General features: G+C 41.8%; 1 protein-coding gene across 3 annotated transcripts in view; it reads right to left on the bottom strand.

Moving 5' to 3' along the window:
* znf438 (zinc finger protein 438) overlaps window positions 1–18071 on the bottom strand; it is a 61516-nt gene that overhangs the window by 10879 nt on the left and 32566 nt on the right. The window contains exons 1-2 of one of the 3 annotated variants that reach the window (XM_046062413.1): window positions 16922–17045; window positions 6318–6414 (exon numbers count right to left, since the gene is read on the bottom strand). The gene's annotated coding sequence lies outside the window, so the exon portion shown is untranslated. Of the gene's footprint in view, window positions 1–6317; window positions 6415–16921; window positions 17046–18071 lie in introns of those variants that run through there. The other 2 variants (XM_046062434.1, XM_046062423.1) reach the window with 2 other exon arrangements.

Raw genomic sequence — 18071 nt, 5'->3', positions numbered from 1 at the left:
CTCTCTCTCTCTCTCTCTCTCTCTCTGAACACTTAGCCCATTAACAAAGGTACTCAATTGCAAACCTGTGTCTAACTTTTTGTTACTAAGATCACACTGGCCTCGTCTAGGTTCTAAGGGGGCATAACACAGCAGGGCAAGGGCAGAAATGTACAGGGAGGTCACAATTGTTCTCAATCTGCTGCTGGATTTGAAACGCCAACCACTCTAATCTGACTGGGGTCAGAGGTCAGGGCTAGGGTGACACAAAAACCTGGTTTCTGGAGAGAATGTGAGAGACTGAGGGAGAAAGAGAAGAAAAACGGTGGGGGTTATCCACAGAGACAGATTATCAGGTAAAGCCAAAGGGTTGAGAGGTGAGGATCTGCTGGAAACAGGTCAGGGTTGAGAAGGAGGGCAGTGTGGGGACAGGCCAGGCATCCACCTGGAAAGGAATGGGATGGTATGAAATGTGCTACACAAAAAATGTCAGCTCACACCCTCAAACCCGGACCTGGGTCACATGTAGAGGTGGTCCAGCCAAGACCGATGGGCTGACCAGCCAAAACAACCCACCTATTGTTAGCCAGTAATGCAATTTAGTGAGAGGTGAAAGCACTGCTCTGCGAATTGTCAAAACATGGAGAGTGCTGTGTTTTGGTAGCATCCCTGATGCATTCTCTGATTCTGTTTTGTTTCGCTTGGCCAGCTACTGTTCAAACTGCAGAGTCCAGCATTTTGCTCCCAGGCTATGCAGACTGTGGCCAGGACCCAAATACAAGACAAACTGGCCTGTTTAAAAAAAAAAAAGTTAGGGTATTAAAAAACATTCACATGTGAAAATATCAGTCTGCAGACAGTGTTTGTTGACAGTACACAATACAGAAAGGGGACTAGTTTATTTTTCTCTTGTGGCGAGTTTAAAAAAAATCAAATCTTAAAATGTTTTGAGGAAAGCAGAGCAGGGAGCAGAGTAGTGTGAGGTTTGTTATCTCCCTTGTAGGTGAGAGCAATGCTCATCTGGGACTCAAAGATAGAGCCTGGAGATGGAGGGGGTCTGGAATGAAGAGTGTGTGTTTGTGTGTGTGCGCGCGCACACACACACACACACACACACACACACACACACACACACACACAGGGAGGGATATAAACCTAGCAGAGGCCAAGCTCCCCCAGGTTTTAGCCCAGATGAAAGGCCAGGATCTGGGCTAGATAAGAGGGCAGATCACGGGGGGTCGGGGCCAACCAGCTGTGAGAAGCCATGTCCAGCGGCCATCTTTCAACAACCTCCTCGCTCCCCCTCTCTCTCCCTGTCACACACACACAGAATGTGGGATTAGTGAACCTGAGAGAAGTAGTTAAGAAAAAACTCGCCCTATTCAGGCCATTTATTAAAACATGATAAAAGGACCATTCCATGAATCTTGCAGTCCAAGAGGAAATTAGATAATTCCATTTGTTTCTTCCTCCTGAGTGAACTTACGCGTTCTCTGTGCTCGATTGCTTCTCCCTGCATGCATGCTAACAGCTCATCTTTGCTCTCCTGCCTAGGGTGTACATGTGTGTATGTGTGTGCAGGGGAGCTAGGATCTGCAGCAAAGGCGGTCATGGGGAAAATGAAATCAGTGTTTGCAGAGGTCCTTGTTTCATCCCAGAGCTCAGCTCAATGACAAGGCCAAGGAGTGGGAAAGAAGGTGCGTGCGCACACACACTGACTGTCAATTTGATAGCATCCAGCTGCTCCTTTTACCTTTTCACAGGACAACAAACTGTGAAAGGTGTTGCAGAGAACATTACAGCACCATATGGTATTCATGGCATGGCATGGCACGAACACACACACACACACACACACACACACACACAACCATATGTCATCCACTGTCACCTGAGCAAATCAATGCAAGGGAGAAATCCATTCCAATTAGGATCCCGCTGCTCTGCCCTGCATGTGGATGTAGATGGATCAATATAGAAATTGCACTGCTAACCTGCTGTTCCTCTTAGAGAATACACTACACTGAGACTCTGGATGTTTTGCATTCACTGACTTCCATCTTAGAAATAAGAAAATTTATTTAATAATCACTTTCATTTGCATATGAACTGTTTTCTAAGGCAAAAACATCCCTATATGATTTAAGGATTTCTGAACTTGTGGTCACTCCAGACGAGGCACTGCCCTTTAAAAGGCAGGATGCTGTAAACCCCTGACAACCAATGACCTTTGACCCGATGTCCAAGAAGGCCTTGTGTCATCCTCTGGAAGCTGTAACATCTTTAATCATCCATGCTCACAGATGAACCAAATGAGTGTAAGACTGTGCACACAGACGCACACACACACACACAGATGACATGGCTGTCAGCTCAGAGCCGAGTGGCGTCAACGTGGAACGGATGTGACAGCAGTGTGCCCCAGTGTATGCATGCAGAGGTGTGTGTTCAAAGTCTCAAGTGTTAACCCCCCCCCCCCCCCCGGGCAGCCAGCACTGTGTTAGCCATCCAGACTTTGCTCACCACTAAACCTTTACCTGACCTTTCCCTCTGCCGTGACATTTGGACCCTTGTGAATAGGTCAAACAGCACTAAAGAGTGATGAAAAAAATGGTGGAAGTGAAAAAAAATAGTGCAGTGAGTTGACAACGGATGGGCTGGGAATGTGTAAGAAAGACAAACATCAATAACGTGAAGTTCTAATATTCCTCAAATTCTTACAATTAAAACATAACGCAGGAGAATGATTCAGTTAAGATTGTACACTCCCAGACAAAATTTAGTCAGAGTGGGATTAGGCCATCAATACAGTGTGACAGCACATGAGGATGGGTCATTTTGCTGAAACAAGTCTGTGAAAAAGCACTGGCAGCATCAGATATTCTGTTTCATAAATGTGCAGAATCACTGATGTCAGTAAGCTGTTGCAGGTACATTTTGCTGAGTGACCAACAGAAACAAGGCAGTGTGACACACATATACTCACAAGTAGAAATTTTTTCCAGACACACAAACACTCCCACAGATGAGGACTGCAAAGACTTTCTGTTCATGTTGGCCCTGCCAAAGAAAAGTGATGCCACTGCCACCTCGACTGGGACACTAAGAAAACACCTGCGTTCCTGGTCGCACCTTAATGATCACTCATCGCAATGGGAGAACTGTAATGGGGGCCCTGGAAGGAAGGAAGGAAGCTGCCAGCTTGCTAATTTTAGGCACTCTACATCTCAGATGAAATGCTAGAAAAGGCAGAGAGGAGGCGTGGAGAGGCGGGAAAGTTCTCCATCTCTCACTTTCTCGACTTTGTGCATCATGTCTTTCTAACCATCATTACCCCCTGCATCCGCTACAAGAGAGAGTCTCACAGCTCTTTGATTCTCTGAATCATTTCTCCCTCTCTTCCTGTTCCCAGCCCTTCTTCTCTCTCTTCCTCTTCCCAGCTTTCTTTTTTTCCCCCAACTCTCTCTTTCATTCTCGCCTCCCTCCCCTTCTGTTGGTACCTGAGTAAATAAACTGTGTTGTGTGGGATGCTAATTAGAGCAGGTTCAGGGACGTGACGAGCCCAGAGACAGATAAACAGCAAGGTGGGGAGGAGAAGAGATGAGATGGAGGGAGTGGGGGTGGAGGTAACCCACCCCAAGGGCAACACAACACAGACACAAACACGTCAGCTTTGCGGTGAAGGACAGACAAGAGTGGTTTGGGCTTTCAACCCAACTTAAGGCGGCTTTGAAGCGAAGGGCGGAAGCAGGGTAGAGGACTTTGAAGGGGTTGCGATGGAGCGAAGGGCACTAACAAAGAAAGGGGCATGTGGTGGAGCTTCAGCCATGATGAGAGAAAGAGGGAACATTGTGCAAACTTCCTTAATGACGGCTGCTCCTAGAGACCCGATGCGAGATCAAAAGAATATGCAGATGATCCCAACCGTTCTTCTCCTGTTGAGGTGAGCCCAGGCTTCTAAAAGCAGGTCAATGTGAGGCAGCTTGTTCTTATTTAACATAAAATGGCCTTTCTGAGGGGAATGAGCTGTGGGATATGCAGGTGAGAAGGTAACGCTACAAAGGAGAGGTGAACACAAACAAGCACACTCACACTTGTTATAACTCTACACTTTCAAAGCAAAAATCCAATTTACAGGCAGCAGGCTGACTTTAAAATCACTCACACTGGTAGTATTACATGTAGACCCTGCAACAGCTGACTTGAGACTTGGACAGTGTCATTAAAATGGCGAAAGTGCAGACATGTTTATGCACTGTTTCACAGGGGAGTAAAGACATTTTTTGTGGGACAGACAACAAATTAGAAGTTTCTTTCAGGCTTACTTGACCATTAATTACAAGCAAACACAATGATGAAGCTGGTCAGTGGTCAAACATGGCTTCCACTGCCATCTCACAGCTTTGGATTTTTTTCCCCCCAGTGTGCTGCACTGCATGCAATGTGTCATTTTTTTCGAATGAATGAATGACACATCTGCTTGACCAACCACAATGCGCAACTCTGCCTGCAACCCCTGGAGAGTACCTGAAACTCACAATTGCTGTAGTTTCACCCACTGAGTAGTGCCAAAATTTAGTTCTGGGGACTCATGCCCAAAGTAGGTGAAGAAGAGTAGAAACAAAAGTAGCAACTTTATTACACCATCAACTGATCCTGGTCCCACTCTATAGTGTTGGTTGCAAAAGAAGTTATTTGCCTTTTTTTTTTTTTTTTTTTTTTTTTAAATCTGTCCTCTAGATTACAAAATCATGTTAAAAATCAAGTTGCTTGATATTCCTTGTTCTCCAAATAAGTCAATGTCACATCCCACATGCTCCCCCACCCCCTAATTATTGTGGAACACAGTTATTTATAATCATTTGTATTCTAATTATTATTTCTGCAGAGCTTCAGTACCCCGAGCAGCTCCAGTGGAGTGGCTCAAAGGCCAACAGTGCTGCATTTGAATAAACAGTTCCCAGGGGTTATTATGTGTACACTATATGTTTAACTGTGAATGTAAAAAAGGGCTTTACTGAAAAACACCATGAATGCTCAATCATCTTTTTCTGCCCAAATAAAATCTTCAGAAAAGGTTCTCATTCCTGAAGACTTGGTGAATCCTTCATGTCTGTCTCTGTCTTTGTCTAGAGTCCTTAAATTGAGCATCTGCTAAGGTGTCTTTGTTGGCTTATTAAAAGCGCAGGAGACACTGTCTGGCAGGATCAAAGCCAGCCTTGGACTGTAATGATCACTGATGCTGCTGTTAAACTAACCAGACATGTTCACTCTAATGGGGGGATTTCGCTCCACTAGCAGAAGAGGTGAAGAGGGGCAGTCGACCAGGTACAAGAGAGGAGAGGAAAAATGGTGGAACAACTACTTTAGCAAGAGAAACTGTTAACACATTATGTAAACACTGTCTTTAATGTTTCATTAATTAAAGACATCCTATGATCCCAGATTAGGTCCAGATTGGTAATGACAGGTGCAGGGGAAACCTCGCTATTACATGGACTTGCCTAAGCTTTTAATCTCACATTAAGTCTGGCATAAACACTGATGAAGAGGCAGAGAGGGGACAGTGGAAGGTAGAGAGGATCATGATATATCTATGAGATTGCGGAGAAGAGAAATGGAGGGAAATGTGATGGCTGGATAGATGAGCTATTTTTAAAATGAGGTCAGTTTAAGCTGTGGGATTTCATTCTCCTGGGAGACACGCGCGCACACACACACACACACACACACACACACACACACACAGGGGAACTGATGGCAATGTATCCCTCCTGCTGAGTGGGGCTGCCGCTGTCCACAGGAAGAACAAGAAGAAGGAAAGGAGGATGAGGGAAGAAACAGATAAACCCAGATGTCTGGATGTAAGGATTTTGGTCATAACCTGATGGGTTGCAGTGATCTTATTTTCTCCCTTTAGTACTAGAACACGAGGACTCATGGTTAATTATTGAACAAAACTGACATTCAATCATGTTGCTTTTGTTTCAGAACAAACAACAGTTTCCTCCACTCCCATGACTCCCACCGTCTCAAATCCTGTAACATGACAACAGAAAACCATTTTTGCTAACATTTTTTGCAGACACAAGATACTTTAACTGCCACCCAATTTTATTAACTTAAGAAAAATTTCTGAATCAAGTGCCATTTATTTTTAAACTTTTGTTTCCTCACGTTTTTTGATCTTTGTCTCAAGTTACTTTTTATGTTGGTGTGTAAAGTATTCTAGTTTTTTTGTAATAATTTATCTATTCTTCTCTGTTCTGTACTTCTGCTGCTGTGACACTTCCATTTCCTTACATAAAACAGCTAATGTCCAACCAAACACTTTTTACCGACTGGATGATCCTTCCTCCTCAGCTGCTCCCTCGCTCCTCCTCTTTCTGGGTGGTGCCCGGGCTGTGGTCCTGTCCCCCCCTCTCCACACTCCCCCTGTAAAAACATCAAACATTCACTCTAAATAAAATTGTGAAAAATAAAGAAAAACAAAAGCAATGTCAAGGAAAGCTGTGTAACAGATCTGCTATGCAATTAGTATGGAGCCCTGAAGTGTTAAATAAATAAGAAATTATTAAATTATGAATAAAATAAATAAATTAACCATTAAAGAGTGAAATGGTTTAATAAATAATTAATAAAATCAAATCATTATCAAAAAACTAATCTCATTATTATGAAAATGATAGTCGCCCCCTCATGTTTCAACCGGTTACTAAAACTTTGCCAGTTAGCTCCTGTAAGCTTAAGCAAAGTGCCAAAGTAATTGTGAATCTACGACTAAGCATTATCTATAAACACACACAGTGCGCTGTTACAGTTAGACCCCAACCGATAAATCGGCATGCTGATTTGAGCTAATGGCATATAAACAGCCTGTTAAATGACAGGGATGGAAGACAGATCCTTTAATCATGTTATGAGTGTTGTCGTTGCATAGTTTGTCCTCCAGAGGGCACTCTGACACTGCCCTGTTGGCAACACACTGGAATCCACCACAAAACACAGCAATCAGCTGTACTTTAGTCCAAAGTACTATTTATAAGAATAAAAAAATGTTTATGTCTCATAACTACACATAACAAATGTTAGGGATAATCTGTGTTTATGTTATGGGTTTCTGAAAAGACGAAACAAAACTATTGGTCGATGTATCGGAATATTGGATTTGCGGTTGGGCTCTAGCTCTAGTCTAATATAATCAATAATTTCCCTGTTTATTTTATTTTTATGTAACAAGGTTACATATGCTCACAAGCTGGTTCGCTTGTGAGCCAGTTAATTCATTGTTACCTCAGAAGCACTGTGATTCTTAGCATGTTCTCAGACACACAACTTTGTGAAAAACCAAAACAGTCTTTCTCTTTGGTTGTAGCTAAATGGCTCTGGCTGGCTTACTGGCAATAGGTTAGCCTCCTGCGAGGCTGAGGGCAGATGTAATTGGCTGAGAGGTGGGGGGGCGGGCACTGGTGACAAATCCACTATCGTGAAAAAGTAAAAACAAAAAAACTGACTTTTGGGAAAAAAAGAAGGCATTTTGAAATAAAAAAGTACAAAAAGACATGATGATGAAATAGCACTGCACAATTCATGTTTTATAATTAACTTTTAATTATATATTAAATATTTCATAATGTATTTTTTTCAATATACTAAACTTCACGTATAAATACAGGTCTAATTGTGTATTTCTTAATGGCTTTGTCCATTTAATACTGACCAATTTGGGGCTCAAAAGTTTAGCATCAAAAGATGGTGTCTATAATATTTTTTTCATGCTTTCATCAGAGGATCAACATTATTCCATACATTCCTGCAAGCATTTTGAAATTGGTGAAGGGTCTCTCATGTGTGTCTCTCTCTCTGTGTCAAGGTATAAAGTGTAACACTGTTACAAAGTACATACAGCAGCATGACCGGTTTCTCTCTCTCTCTCTCTCTCTCTCTCTCTCTCTCTCACACACACACACACACACACACACACACACACAATCTACAAACTCGCTCTCTTGTCCTGCTCTCTCTAAATGTCTGTCACTTTGGCCCTCCATTAAGCTGAGCGAGTGCTCGTTTAGCCAGTGTCTCGGCAGTTGGGGACGCAGGCTGCCCACTCAGTCAGATCCAACTGTATTAAATAAATAAGGAGCGCTCTTCTGTGTAAATTATTCATTTAACACGCCTTATCCTCTTCCAACAACCTTGTTAGAGCAACTCAGGAGTGGAGGGAGGGAGGATGCAGGAGGCAAAGGAGGGGGAGCAGAGGGGAAGAGGCAGACACCACGGCTTATGTGCGACTCAGCAGAACCTGTGGTGCATCTCTAAGCTCTCTGGGCGTTCAGTCGTAGGAGGGCTAATTCGCCTCGACACCTCCTTTGTTTCAGGGGGAAAAGGGCTGCATACACACAGCTACGCATTGGCTCACATGCACACGCACTTAAGCACACACCAACGTGCACAAACTTAAGAGAAAGAGCACAAGAAAGGGATTTTTTGTGCATATTCATAGAATAATCTTTCTAGTTGTCTGGATAAATTATTGAGAAATGGGAGTCCAGGACACGCAATGCTGGAATATGGGAGCATTTTTTTTGTGCTGCCTGAACGAAAATCAGACAACAGAGCAAGTCATCCACTCTAAACAAGTTGATTCTAATAAGCCGGGATGGGGATGGAGAAAAAAAAATTATGTAGTGATGAAAACAACTGTTCTGGATATTAACCTTGAGGACGAACGTACAACGCACCTAACGTTTGTATAATGTCAATGATGTTGCCTGGTATTCCATGACCCCTGAATGTAACTGTATTACAACAACTAAAAACATTTATTCAAGGGGAATTATAGTGTACAATAATTAAATTCAGTTATGCATTTAGACACACCTTTTATTCAATTATTACAGATCACTTTGAGTGCAAGACCCTTCATTTTCAACCCTGCAAGTTACAGTTGCATTCAAATAAAACTTATACTAATACGGAAACTCCAGGGATCTTTAAGTATTAAGCTTGTACAGAGTAATTCATTTCAGGTATGAGGTAAGTCTGGGTTAACATAATTTACCTGGAACTCCGATCTCTGCTGTGTTCACTTCGCACAGTGAAGGGAGTTTGCAGAAAAGGGTATTTAAATCTAATAGAGAAACTGGGCTCTATTTTCTCTATTACTGCCCTATGTAGTCCAGGGCTAGAGTGATTTAGGTGAGCACTGACTGCCAACAGGGCTAAAATTGCCAAATACCAAGCAAATGACCAACACACACACACAACACAGCTGAATCTGACTGAGAACTTCAATGGTTAATTTGCAGCTACAGTCCCAGGATCAACCCGCCACAGACAGAACCTGCTCTCTCTCTCTCTGTCTGTCTGACTCCAGTGTTCAGCCCCAGAGCGGGCGGCTGTTATGTCAACTCTGACAGTGCTCATTACCAGCCTCTACGCTATGAATTGGAGTTAACAGGCTTTGGCCCAGGCAGAGGCCAGCTAGAGCAGACTGCCACAATGGGCTCAGCTTGTGTGTACATTTGAGTGCATGTGCTGAGAATAAATCACACAACGCTCTTTCATTTCTAATTCACACCCCGTGGCCACTGTACATTACAGGAGTACTGATACACAATGTACAATGACATACTGCTTATTTTCATTTTCACTCCCACGCTCCTCCATGTGAGGGCCGATAACAGCATCCTGCTGCCAGAAAATTTCAGTTTGAGTTTCTACATGTACCACTGCAACTGTGCAGTGTTTTATCATTGAGTTTTCAAAAAACAAGGGGCTGTGTAGACCTATCAGAAACCAAAGAACCGCACAGTCTTGTATAATTCGTTAACACGGGTTAAACTATAACTAACTTATTCTCTTAAATTATCCTCCATCAGATTGCTAACTCAATGCTGTTCAATCTCCCTGACCTCTGTCATGATGTCAATTAGCTGTCCTGTCCAAGTTTTCCAGCACAGCTCCTGACGAGGTAAAATTTAATAGCCAAAAACCTTTTTTCGAGTAAACTCAATGAGATGTATATAGAATGAATACAACATTGTTTTAACCTATTGATTCAATTGTTTTATTTATTCTGCTCCCCATACCGCTATGTGTCCACAGTGAAACCAGAAAGCTAACAGTAAAATTGGGGGCCTTAATAAAACATTGTAGATACAGTTATTAAGGTAACAACATTGGACTGTCTGAGACTGACGGGTGTGATGTGCATCTCTCAGACAAATGTTACATTATTTAAAGAGACAGCATGTGTTCTGTGAGACAGATGAACGATGGATGTCAAATACACTTTTGCGAACCGTGCAGTTGGTCACTTTATACGTTTGACAGTTTATTAACAGCTTAATATCAGCAAAGAAGAGACTGGTTATGGTCTGAGCAGTTACTTGATGCTGTAATATTGCTGAAAATAAATTAAAGTCATCTGTCTCTAGTTTATCCCAAGCAACAGAATGTAACTGTCAGTCTGCTGAAAGGCTTGTCTGGTCTCCTGCTGTTCTCAGGTGTCTCTTCAGGCCTTCACGGTATCCCCTGGCCTCTTCTGCCCCTCCTCTCTCAGTCAATGATTACACTTGTGATTAAGGCTTTCCACTTCAAACGGGCCTGATGTTTATACAGGCCCTGATATGGCGGATAAGAAAAGAGCAGGTAGAGCGCTGTGTTTGCGTCGGCGTGCATGCGTGTTTGTGTGTTTGCCCTAGATGAGAGGATGAATGTCATTACGCCCAAGCTCTGTGGACATACAATCATAATGACACACCAAATGCCTTTCTGCATATTACAGCTGCTTCTTCCTCACGCGCTTACTCCTCCTCCTCCTTCACCTTCACCTACACAGGTCTACATAAACCACATTGTGTTGCGCTGACATATGTTGCTTTAGGCAGAGGTGGTGGGGAACTTTGGTGGCTTTCCAGGCACTGGAAAAGGTATTAGCAAAACCTTTTTAAAGTCCAATTTCCATGTCAAATCTTTTAATGTCTCATCAACAATTATTGACCTATGCTTCGTTCTAACAGTTCTATTATACGTCATACTCCTTTGCATTACTTTATACTCAACTGGTTTCTCAATATTTGTAATCTCTAGGCAGGATGAGAAGGACAAAAGTGTGAGGTGTCCCACAGCTGCAGCACAGCAACCTAAATTAGTCCGGACCACATGAAAAGCTGTCGTCTCTATTCCAGGCCGGGGCGGGAAAATTACAGCCTTGCTCTCTCTACTCTAGCATTAAACCTCAATTAGTGTACGACTACACTGGTGATGTCATCACAGAGGGACCCAAGAGCCCTGGAAATAAGGGGTGCTTGGCTTTACAGCGACAGATGCTCTCAACAGAACCACCTCAAACTTTCAAGTCCTCTCTGTGTAGCTCAGTGGCAAAGAAAAGTTGTTTATTCCATCCAACTGGTAAGAAAGGAGGTGATGTTCTTTTGATATGGCCTGAAAAAACAAAAGCACAAAAAGCCTGTGGCTAAAATTACCAGGAATTTAATCCCGAGTCGTGAGTGGAGTTTTCCCAAGAGATGAAAGGTCAGTAAGGTAGGACAAAAAAAACTCCTGTTTGACCTCCAGTGACCTGGCAGGATAGAGAGAAGAGGAAGGAGGAGGAGGAGGGTGACGAGGCTGGCTCCTGTTCAGTGTGTTTCTACTGCCCATTCCTCAGAAAACCAGTTACATTACACAACAAATTCACGTAATCATATGCTGAGGAAATAACTTGCTGCTGCAGATATTACGTTAATCCGGAATTTCCACTTCGCATTATAACTTGGGTCTAATTTTATAAATGTCATAAATTTGGCCGTCATTCTGTTGAGGATAAGGGATGGGCTTAGATATGTTTCAGGTCTACAGAGTATTGAGAACAGGAGCGTAATTCGATACTTAGGTGGGTAGTCTCATCAGTGTAGGGATGCGGAATGGGGACAAATTCTATATATGAGTAAAAAAACAGTACGGTCAACTTAACTTTGTCCATAATGGGGAAACCAAGGAGTCAGATAAACATAGCTCAGGGTCATTTTTTGCCTCACATGTAGTCTTGCCTCTCTCTTTTTTTCCTCTCCTCAGTTCTTCCACCTCACATACAGTGGGCACTTTTTAAAAATTGGCAAAAAAATGACATTAAAATGTTCTTTATAAAAAAAAAAAAAAAACAACATAGTTTCTAACCATTCAGCCTATTTTTTGCACATTAACTCCATAAGAGGGCAAACCAACACAAGAGACATAACTACTTGTATATTTACTTCAAAGATCTACATACCAATCAAAATTTGAAGTATTTCCAAATGGGCTGAGTTGGGTTGTGAACTCTACATAGTTACCACACTGTTGTATTATTCGCTTGTTTCAGCTTGACCTACATTTAATTTTCAATCAATGAAACCGATGTTGTGTGACTCCTGTCCGTCACGCAGTGCATTCAGTGCAGCGGCCCAGACCCACGCGAGATCTCATGAGGCAGACAGCCGCGGTACGTCTGCTTTTTTCTCAGTTTTTTTTTACAATTTCATTACCTAATCAAATTTAGAATATTTGTTGACAGCCCTAGTGGGCAGTAGAGCAGAAGAGTAGAGCCACTGTAGGCAGAAAAAAAGGTTAAAGGTGTGGTTCCATTTTGCTGGAGTTGACTGCTTGTTGGCATATATGTACAACAGCATGAGCAATTCATCAAACACCTCCTGAAAAAGCAGCACGAAAATTTGCAGAAATCAGACAACAACAAGTCTCTACTTAATCTATAGCTGGTATGTTTTACATTACCACGTGGAGCTTCTTAGGCCAACAGCTAAAAAACAAAAGTTAACTGTATTTTGGGGATGCGACGTATGGTGATACCGATTCCATTACCTCAACTAACAGTATCTGCAGATACTGAGTACAGATCAGATACCATTGTTTCTATTCCCAAAATTTAAAATCTGTATACCTCAATGTGTACAACTTTTTGGAATCACTTCTATATAAAATAACATGAGACCAGCGATTCAACGTGCTGACATGACTGAATGAATGTACACCGGCTATATTAATGCCACCGACCAATCTGACGTATTGGATCTGTACACACCTACTGTATAACAGTTTAGCCTAGTTAGCCATGTATCTTAAAATATGGAGAATTCTTACGGACTGCAGTACATGCTAAGCAGTGGATCACTTTCCATGTATGTAAATTCCATTCTTTTTATTTGCACAGAAATCAAAAGGAACCTATAAAAGCAGGATCAATAAATAACTGGACCAATTAACTGTATCGATAAGAGTAGTTCTATTGAGAGAAATTTAGCAATACCTGTCCCTACAAAATGTAAATGCCTTAGGGCTGGGCGATATGGCCAAAAATGTTATCACGATAAAAACATTTCATATCATTCGATATCGATAATTATCCCGATAAATGTCAAATTATTGCTTCTTTTAAGAAAGTTTAAAGGCTGACTTTTGCTCCTGAGCGAAAATTAATTGTGTGGTAAACTTGTCTTTATGGTCAGAACGTGACAAACAATTGATGCCAAACTGTGGATCACTTCACAAATTTGAGGTGGAACATTCAAAACAACAATGATAAAATCTTTTTTCAAAAAAATTGATTAGTTAATCTTTTTTCATTCCCTTTTCCTCAACAAAATAAATATCTTAATAGAAAAATTAAATGCTAATTTGCTCGTGGTTTAAATAAATTAAATCAAACATTTATAACGATAAATTGAAGATTTGTTATATTGTTGTTGAGGAAAATTATATTGTGATAGTTATCATTATTGTTTTATTGTCCAGCCCTAAAAGGCCTCATACAATTTTTATTTTGTGAAAATGAATTATTTAACAGCTAGGCTAAGTTATTTTAGAGCGGTTCAAAGCAGTATAAAAGTTATCAAAAAGAAGTCTTGTAATGAAGTCAAATTGATATTGTTCCCAGTAGCGATACATGTGACTAAACTAGCTTACACCCTGTTTTATTATCTGAACACTACTACTGCCCTGTCAGACTTTGTTATAGCAAATAGTTAGTGTGTTCCCAGATCTTAGCAATTACTCAGGAAGTATGATGTCATCATAATGACGGCATAAAATAACACCTGGAATTAACAGTGCTCTATATGAAAAGTGCCCTGAGGTAACTACTCTTATGATAGCACTATAGAAATAAAATTTAAATGAAAACCCTGGACAGTGCTCTCCCTGGTTGGTTATTGTAGTCTACTGTAGTCCCTTTTGCTGCAGGGTCACTCCTCCTAAATATCGTACTAAGAACAGAGCAACTTCAACTCAACAACAGCTCACCATGGGAACACTCCCATGCACCACCTTGTACCTAACTCCTCTTTGTGACTGAGAGAGCTGTTCCCCACCGTGTGAATTATAAATCACACCTCCCAGCAACTTCTCACCAGTTTTCAAGCAAGCTGCCCGAGGACCACAAGTCCTCTTCGGTGTACCTCCACCTGAAGAGACAGATCGCTCTCACATCTTCAAAGAGAAGTCAATCACGCTGTAGACTGTTAGAACCACCCAGTGGGTTTACAAAACTTTCACTCAGTTTCTCACAGGTGCAGAGAAAGGGGATGGGGCCCGCATTTCTCAGAAAGTGGAGCAGATTTTTTTTTTTTCTTTTTTTTTAGAGCCAACCTCCAACAGAAACTTTGAGCAGGGGTGGGTGGGGGCTGTAAGGGGGCTGGTTGAGATCAAAAGCCTGCAAGTTCCTGGCGAGCGGACCCAATCAGCCGAGAGGGCCAAGGAGAGGAGGAGAGACAAGCGCTTCCCTTTTAAATTGATCCCACTGAGACCCTCAAGGTTCCCCTTGCAGGACTCGCAGAAAAGCGATAAAAATCTGGCCCTGTGGATCTGACGAGGAACTGGGAGGGGAGAAGGCGAAGAAGAAAGACGTTTTCGGGGGGGAGACACAGAAAGAACAGAGGGGGAGAGGACCCAGTTGAGGCAGATCAAGGGGAGACGAGGGAGACAAGAAGGGTGGGCTCATTCTCCGAGGGTGCATCCAGGCATCGTAGTGTGCCAGAGCCAGAGTAGGGAGCACTGCTGCTATCAGCTATCTAACCAGTGTTACATGTCTGATTATGTGCTCAACCAATCAACCAAGGGTGTATCTTTATTCTGCCCAGATCCTGGCAGATGTTGGATCATTTCGTGCTGGCCCGAGATCAGACTCTGGACGAGGCTGGTGTCGTTATCCACAGCATGCTGGGGCCTCAAAGGAACAAGCGCTATCAGAGCAACCCAGAGACCCTGCAGCCTGCCAGACACACCGCAGACCTGCCCAGTCACCGACAGGAGCACACAAACACACAATACTGTGGCGTGTGTGTGTCCTCTCCAACACTATGGATTGTATTTTACAATATGAAGTCAGTATCACCAGGCCTCCATTCAACAACTTCACTCTCGTGCTGTCAAATGTCATGACCGCAAATCAGATTTATTCAGTGTGACATCTAAAAAATGCATTTGTCTCTTATCTATTCATTTTATCAAGGATTCTGCTGCAACCTTATTCCAACTCTAAAGGAAGGAATCTCTGTTTTTATGCATGTATGTCTGTCTTTTCTCTTGACAATCATTCATCTCATTGACTTCACACTTGTATTGCTGAGGACCCAAGGAAGTCATTGTTGAGTGCAAGTTCCTAAGATCTACAGGACTTATTCATTGGTAATATTTATTAGTACACACTGTGTACTGTATCGAGGGGGGACACCTACCTAAACATTTGAAGCATCAGCGAGGTAACTTTCAGAATGAACCCAAATAGCTAGCTGTGAGCAATGACAGCGGCCAGTTGATTGTTTCACGTTCGCTATTAAGTTAAATGCTATTTTTGCTTGAAATGCAAAATAGATCTTTGGGATGTATTTATTTGCAGTGTGCTACTACTGCCAGGAGTACACCCTGTGTAGTGTATGGAAAGGGGACCCCTATTAACTCTTACACAGCTGAAGGGCATGCTTGGTACAGACCGCTCTCCATCACTCGCTACAGTACAATGAACAGATAAAGGCAGAGAGACCAGAAGTTTACGTTTGCCATTGTGCTAAACTCAAACATTTGAAAGCTTTTGTTCCCAGAAATAACCTTCTCCCAAACAGCTAACTGTTAGCAATAAAAGCAGCCAGCTGATTATGTCATGTTCACTATTAAGTTGCTCTTTTTGCTTGAAACCAGACATGGCCTCGCTACACTGGCTCCCGTCCATTTTAGAATACATTTTAAGATCCTATTGTTTGTTTTTAAATCACTGAATTGGTAGGCACCTCACTACATCTCAGACCTCTTTCAAGTCTCCACCCCTCACGGTCACTTAGGTCTACTGATCAACTTCAGCTGGTCGCTCCAAAAACCAGGTTAAAAATAGGGATGAAATGGTATGAAAATTTCATATCACGGTTATCAGTATTATCACGGTATTGTAAAAATGTGCCTAAAAATATTAAAATGTACTGATACAAACACTGAAACCATTTCAACAAGTTTTATATTGAAAACTAAAAATACAATGCCATTTTGTTTGCATAAAAAATAAAATAACAGCAAATACCTTTTGTAAACATATGAAAATCCTCTAAGTGTGCATTATTAAGATTTTATATTTTATATTAAATAGGTAATACAATGACCCCGTGGACAATTACATGAAAACAAATAAGTCTTTAGAAGACAGTGATAGTAACTGCAGTGAGCCACAAAACTGACATAAATACAGAGGAGTCTGTGGCGTTTCTAGATGATGCTGGTTGGTTGACTAAACTGCGTAACGTGTTATCATGTGTAGTGGACGAATAGACTCTGCCGACACACGACGCACACAGCAACAAAACAAAGTGTAGCGTTTTTCCAATTGCAGCAACACTGAGAGCTTCAGTTTACACGCTGTTAGCAAGTCAGAGACAAACCAAAGCTAAAAGTTACTCACCCTGCGTTCACTAAGGTTATTTTCCTCAATCAAGTTTCCCTCAGCACTCTCATTAAAACTAAAATACGACCAGACTTCTGAGAGACTGAAGAATCTCCACAGCGATGTCTTCCGCCGTGTTGTCATTGACCCAAACAAACCCACGTTGCATTCAGCGCATGCGCGCCTGCTGAACATGAACAGTGTTTGCCGTGAGATTATAACAGCGCGGTTAACCGTACCCGGTTATCATGGCAATTAAAATGTGTACGGTAATAATAACAGTCGGGAACTTTTCCATGTTTTACCGTTAATCGTTTCATCCCTAGTTAAAAACCAGGGGCGAGTCCCGCGCCTTTTCAGCAGCAGCCCCTAAACTGTGGAATGAGCTAACGTTACCTACACAGGTCAAACTGGCCCGACCCTTGAATGTTTTAAATCCCGTTTTAAAACCATGCTTAAAACTCACTTGTATTCCCTGGCTTTTAACCCAGCATTGAGAATTGTGGTCTTATGTTGTTCTACCTGTATGTTTTATTTCTTGTCCAGCACTTTGTAAACCTTTGTTTTTTTAAATGTGCTATATCAATAAAATGGATTGGAAATGCCCATTCCTAATTGTGTCCTGGGCATCACCATTCAGTAGCCGTGACTCTGCTGAATCTGGGAACATAAGATGGAAAAAAAACAGCAGAAAAGGACTAGACTTTCGGAATGAATGCTGTTGTTCTCAGAATAGCTAGCTGTTAACCTTTTGTACCTAGTCACTGCTAAGACAAAGTTTGTTTTCTGATTAGGATTGATTATGTCTTCTAAGTAATTTTACTTCAGTTTAAACTGTATGTTTATTTATATTTTTTGCATTGATGAACCACAATATTCTTAGACGTTTGTGCTCATTTTGTACCAAGGTTGCAAATATTTGTCGAGGCCACTTAATAAAGTTAAAATTCTGAATAATTGGTATGGCCGTATGGTTAGTGTTAACACATGTAATGTCTTATCAGGTGTGATTTTAATTGTCAAACTGTCAGTGTCATCTTTCATTGAGGAAAGTGAACAATAGTGTGTGTCACCACAATAGTGAGTTTAACCAGTGACTGTGACATCTAATCTGACCACCATTGCTGATTTAAACCTGCTTAAAGATAGCTGTGCCAAGCGGTAGCAA

The sequence above is a fragment of the Micropterus dolomieu genome, linkage group LG01 (assembly GCF_021292245.1).
Source record: "Micropterus dolomieu isolate WLL.071019.BEF.003 ecotype Adirondacks linkage group LG01, ASM2129224v1, whole genome shotgun sequence".
In the NCBI taxonomy this organism is placed as follows: domain Eukaryota; kingdom Metazoa; phylum Chordata; class Actinopteri; order Centrarchiformes; family Centrarchidae; genus Micropterus; species Micropterus dolomieu.
This window is presented reverse-complemented; position numbering and strand designations above follow the sequence as displayed.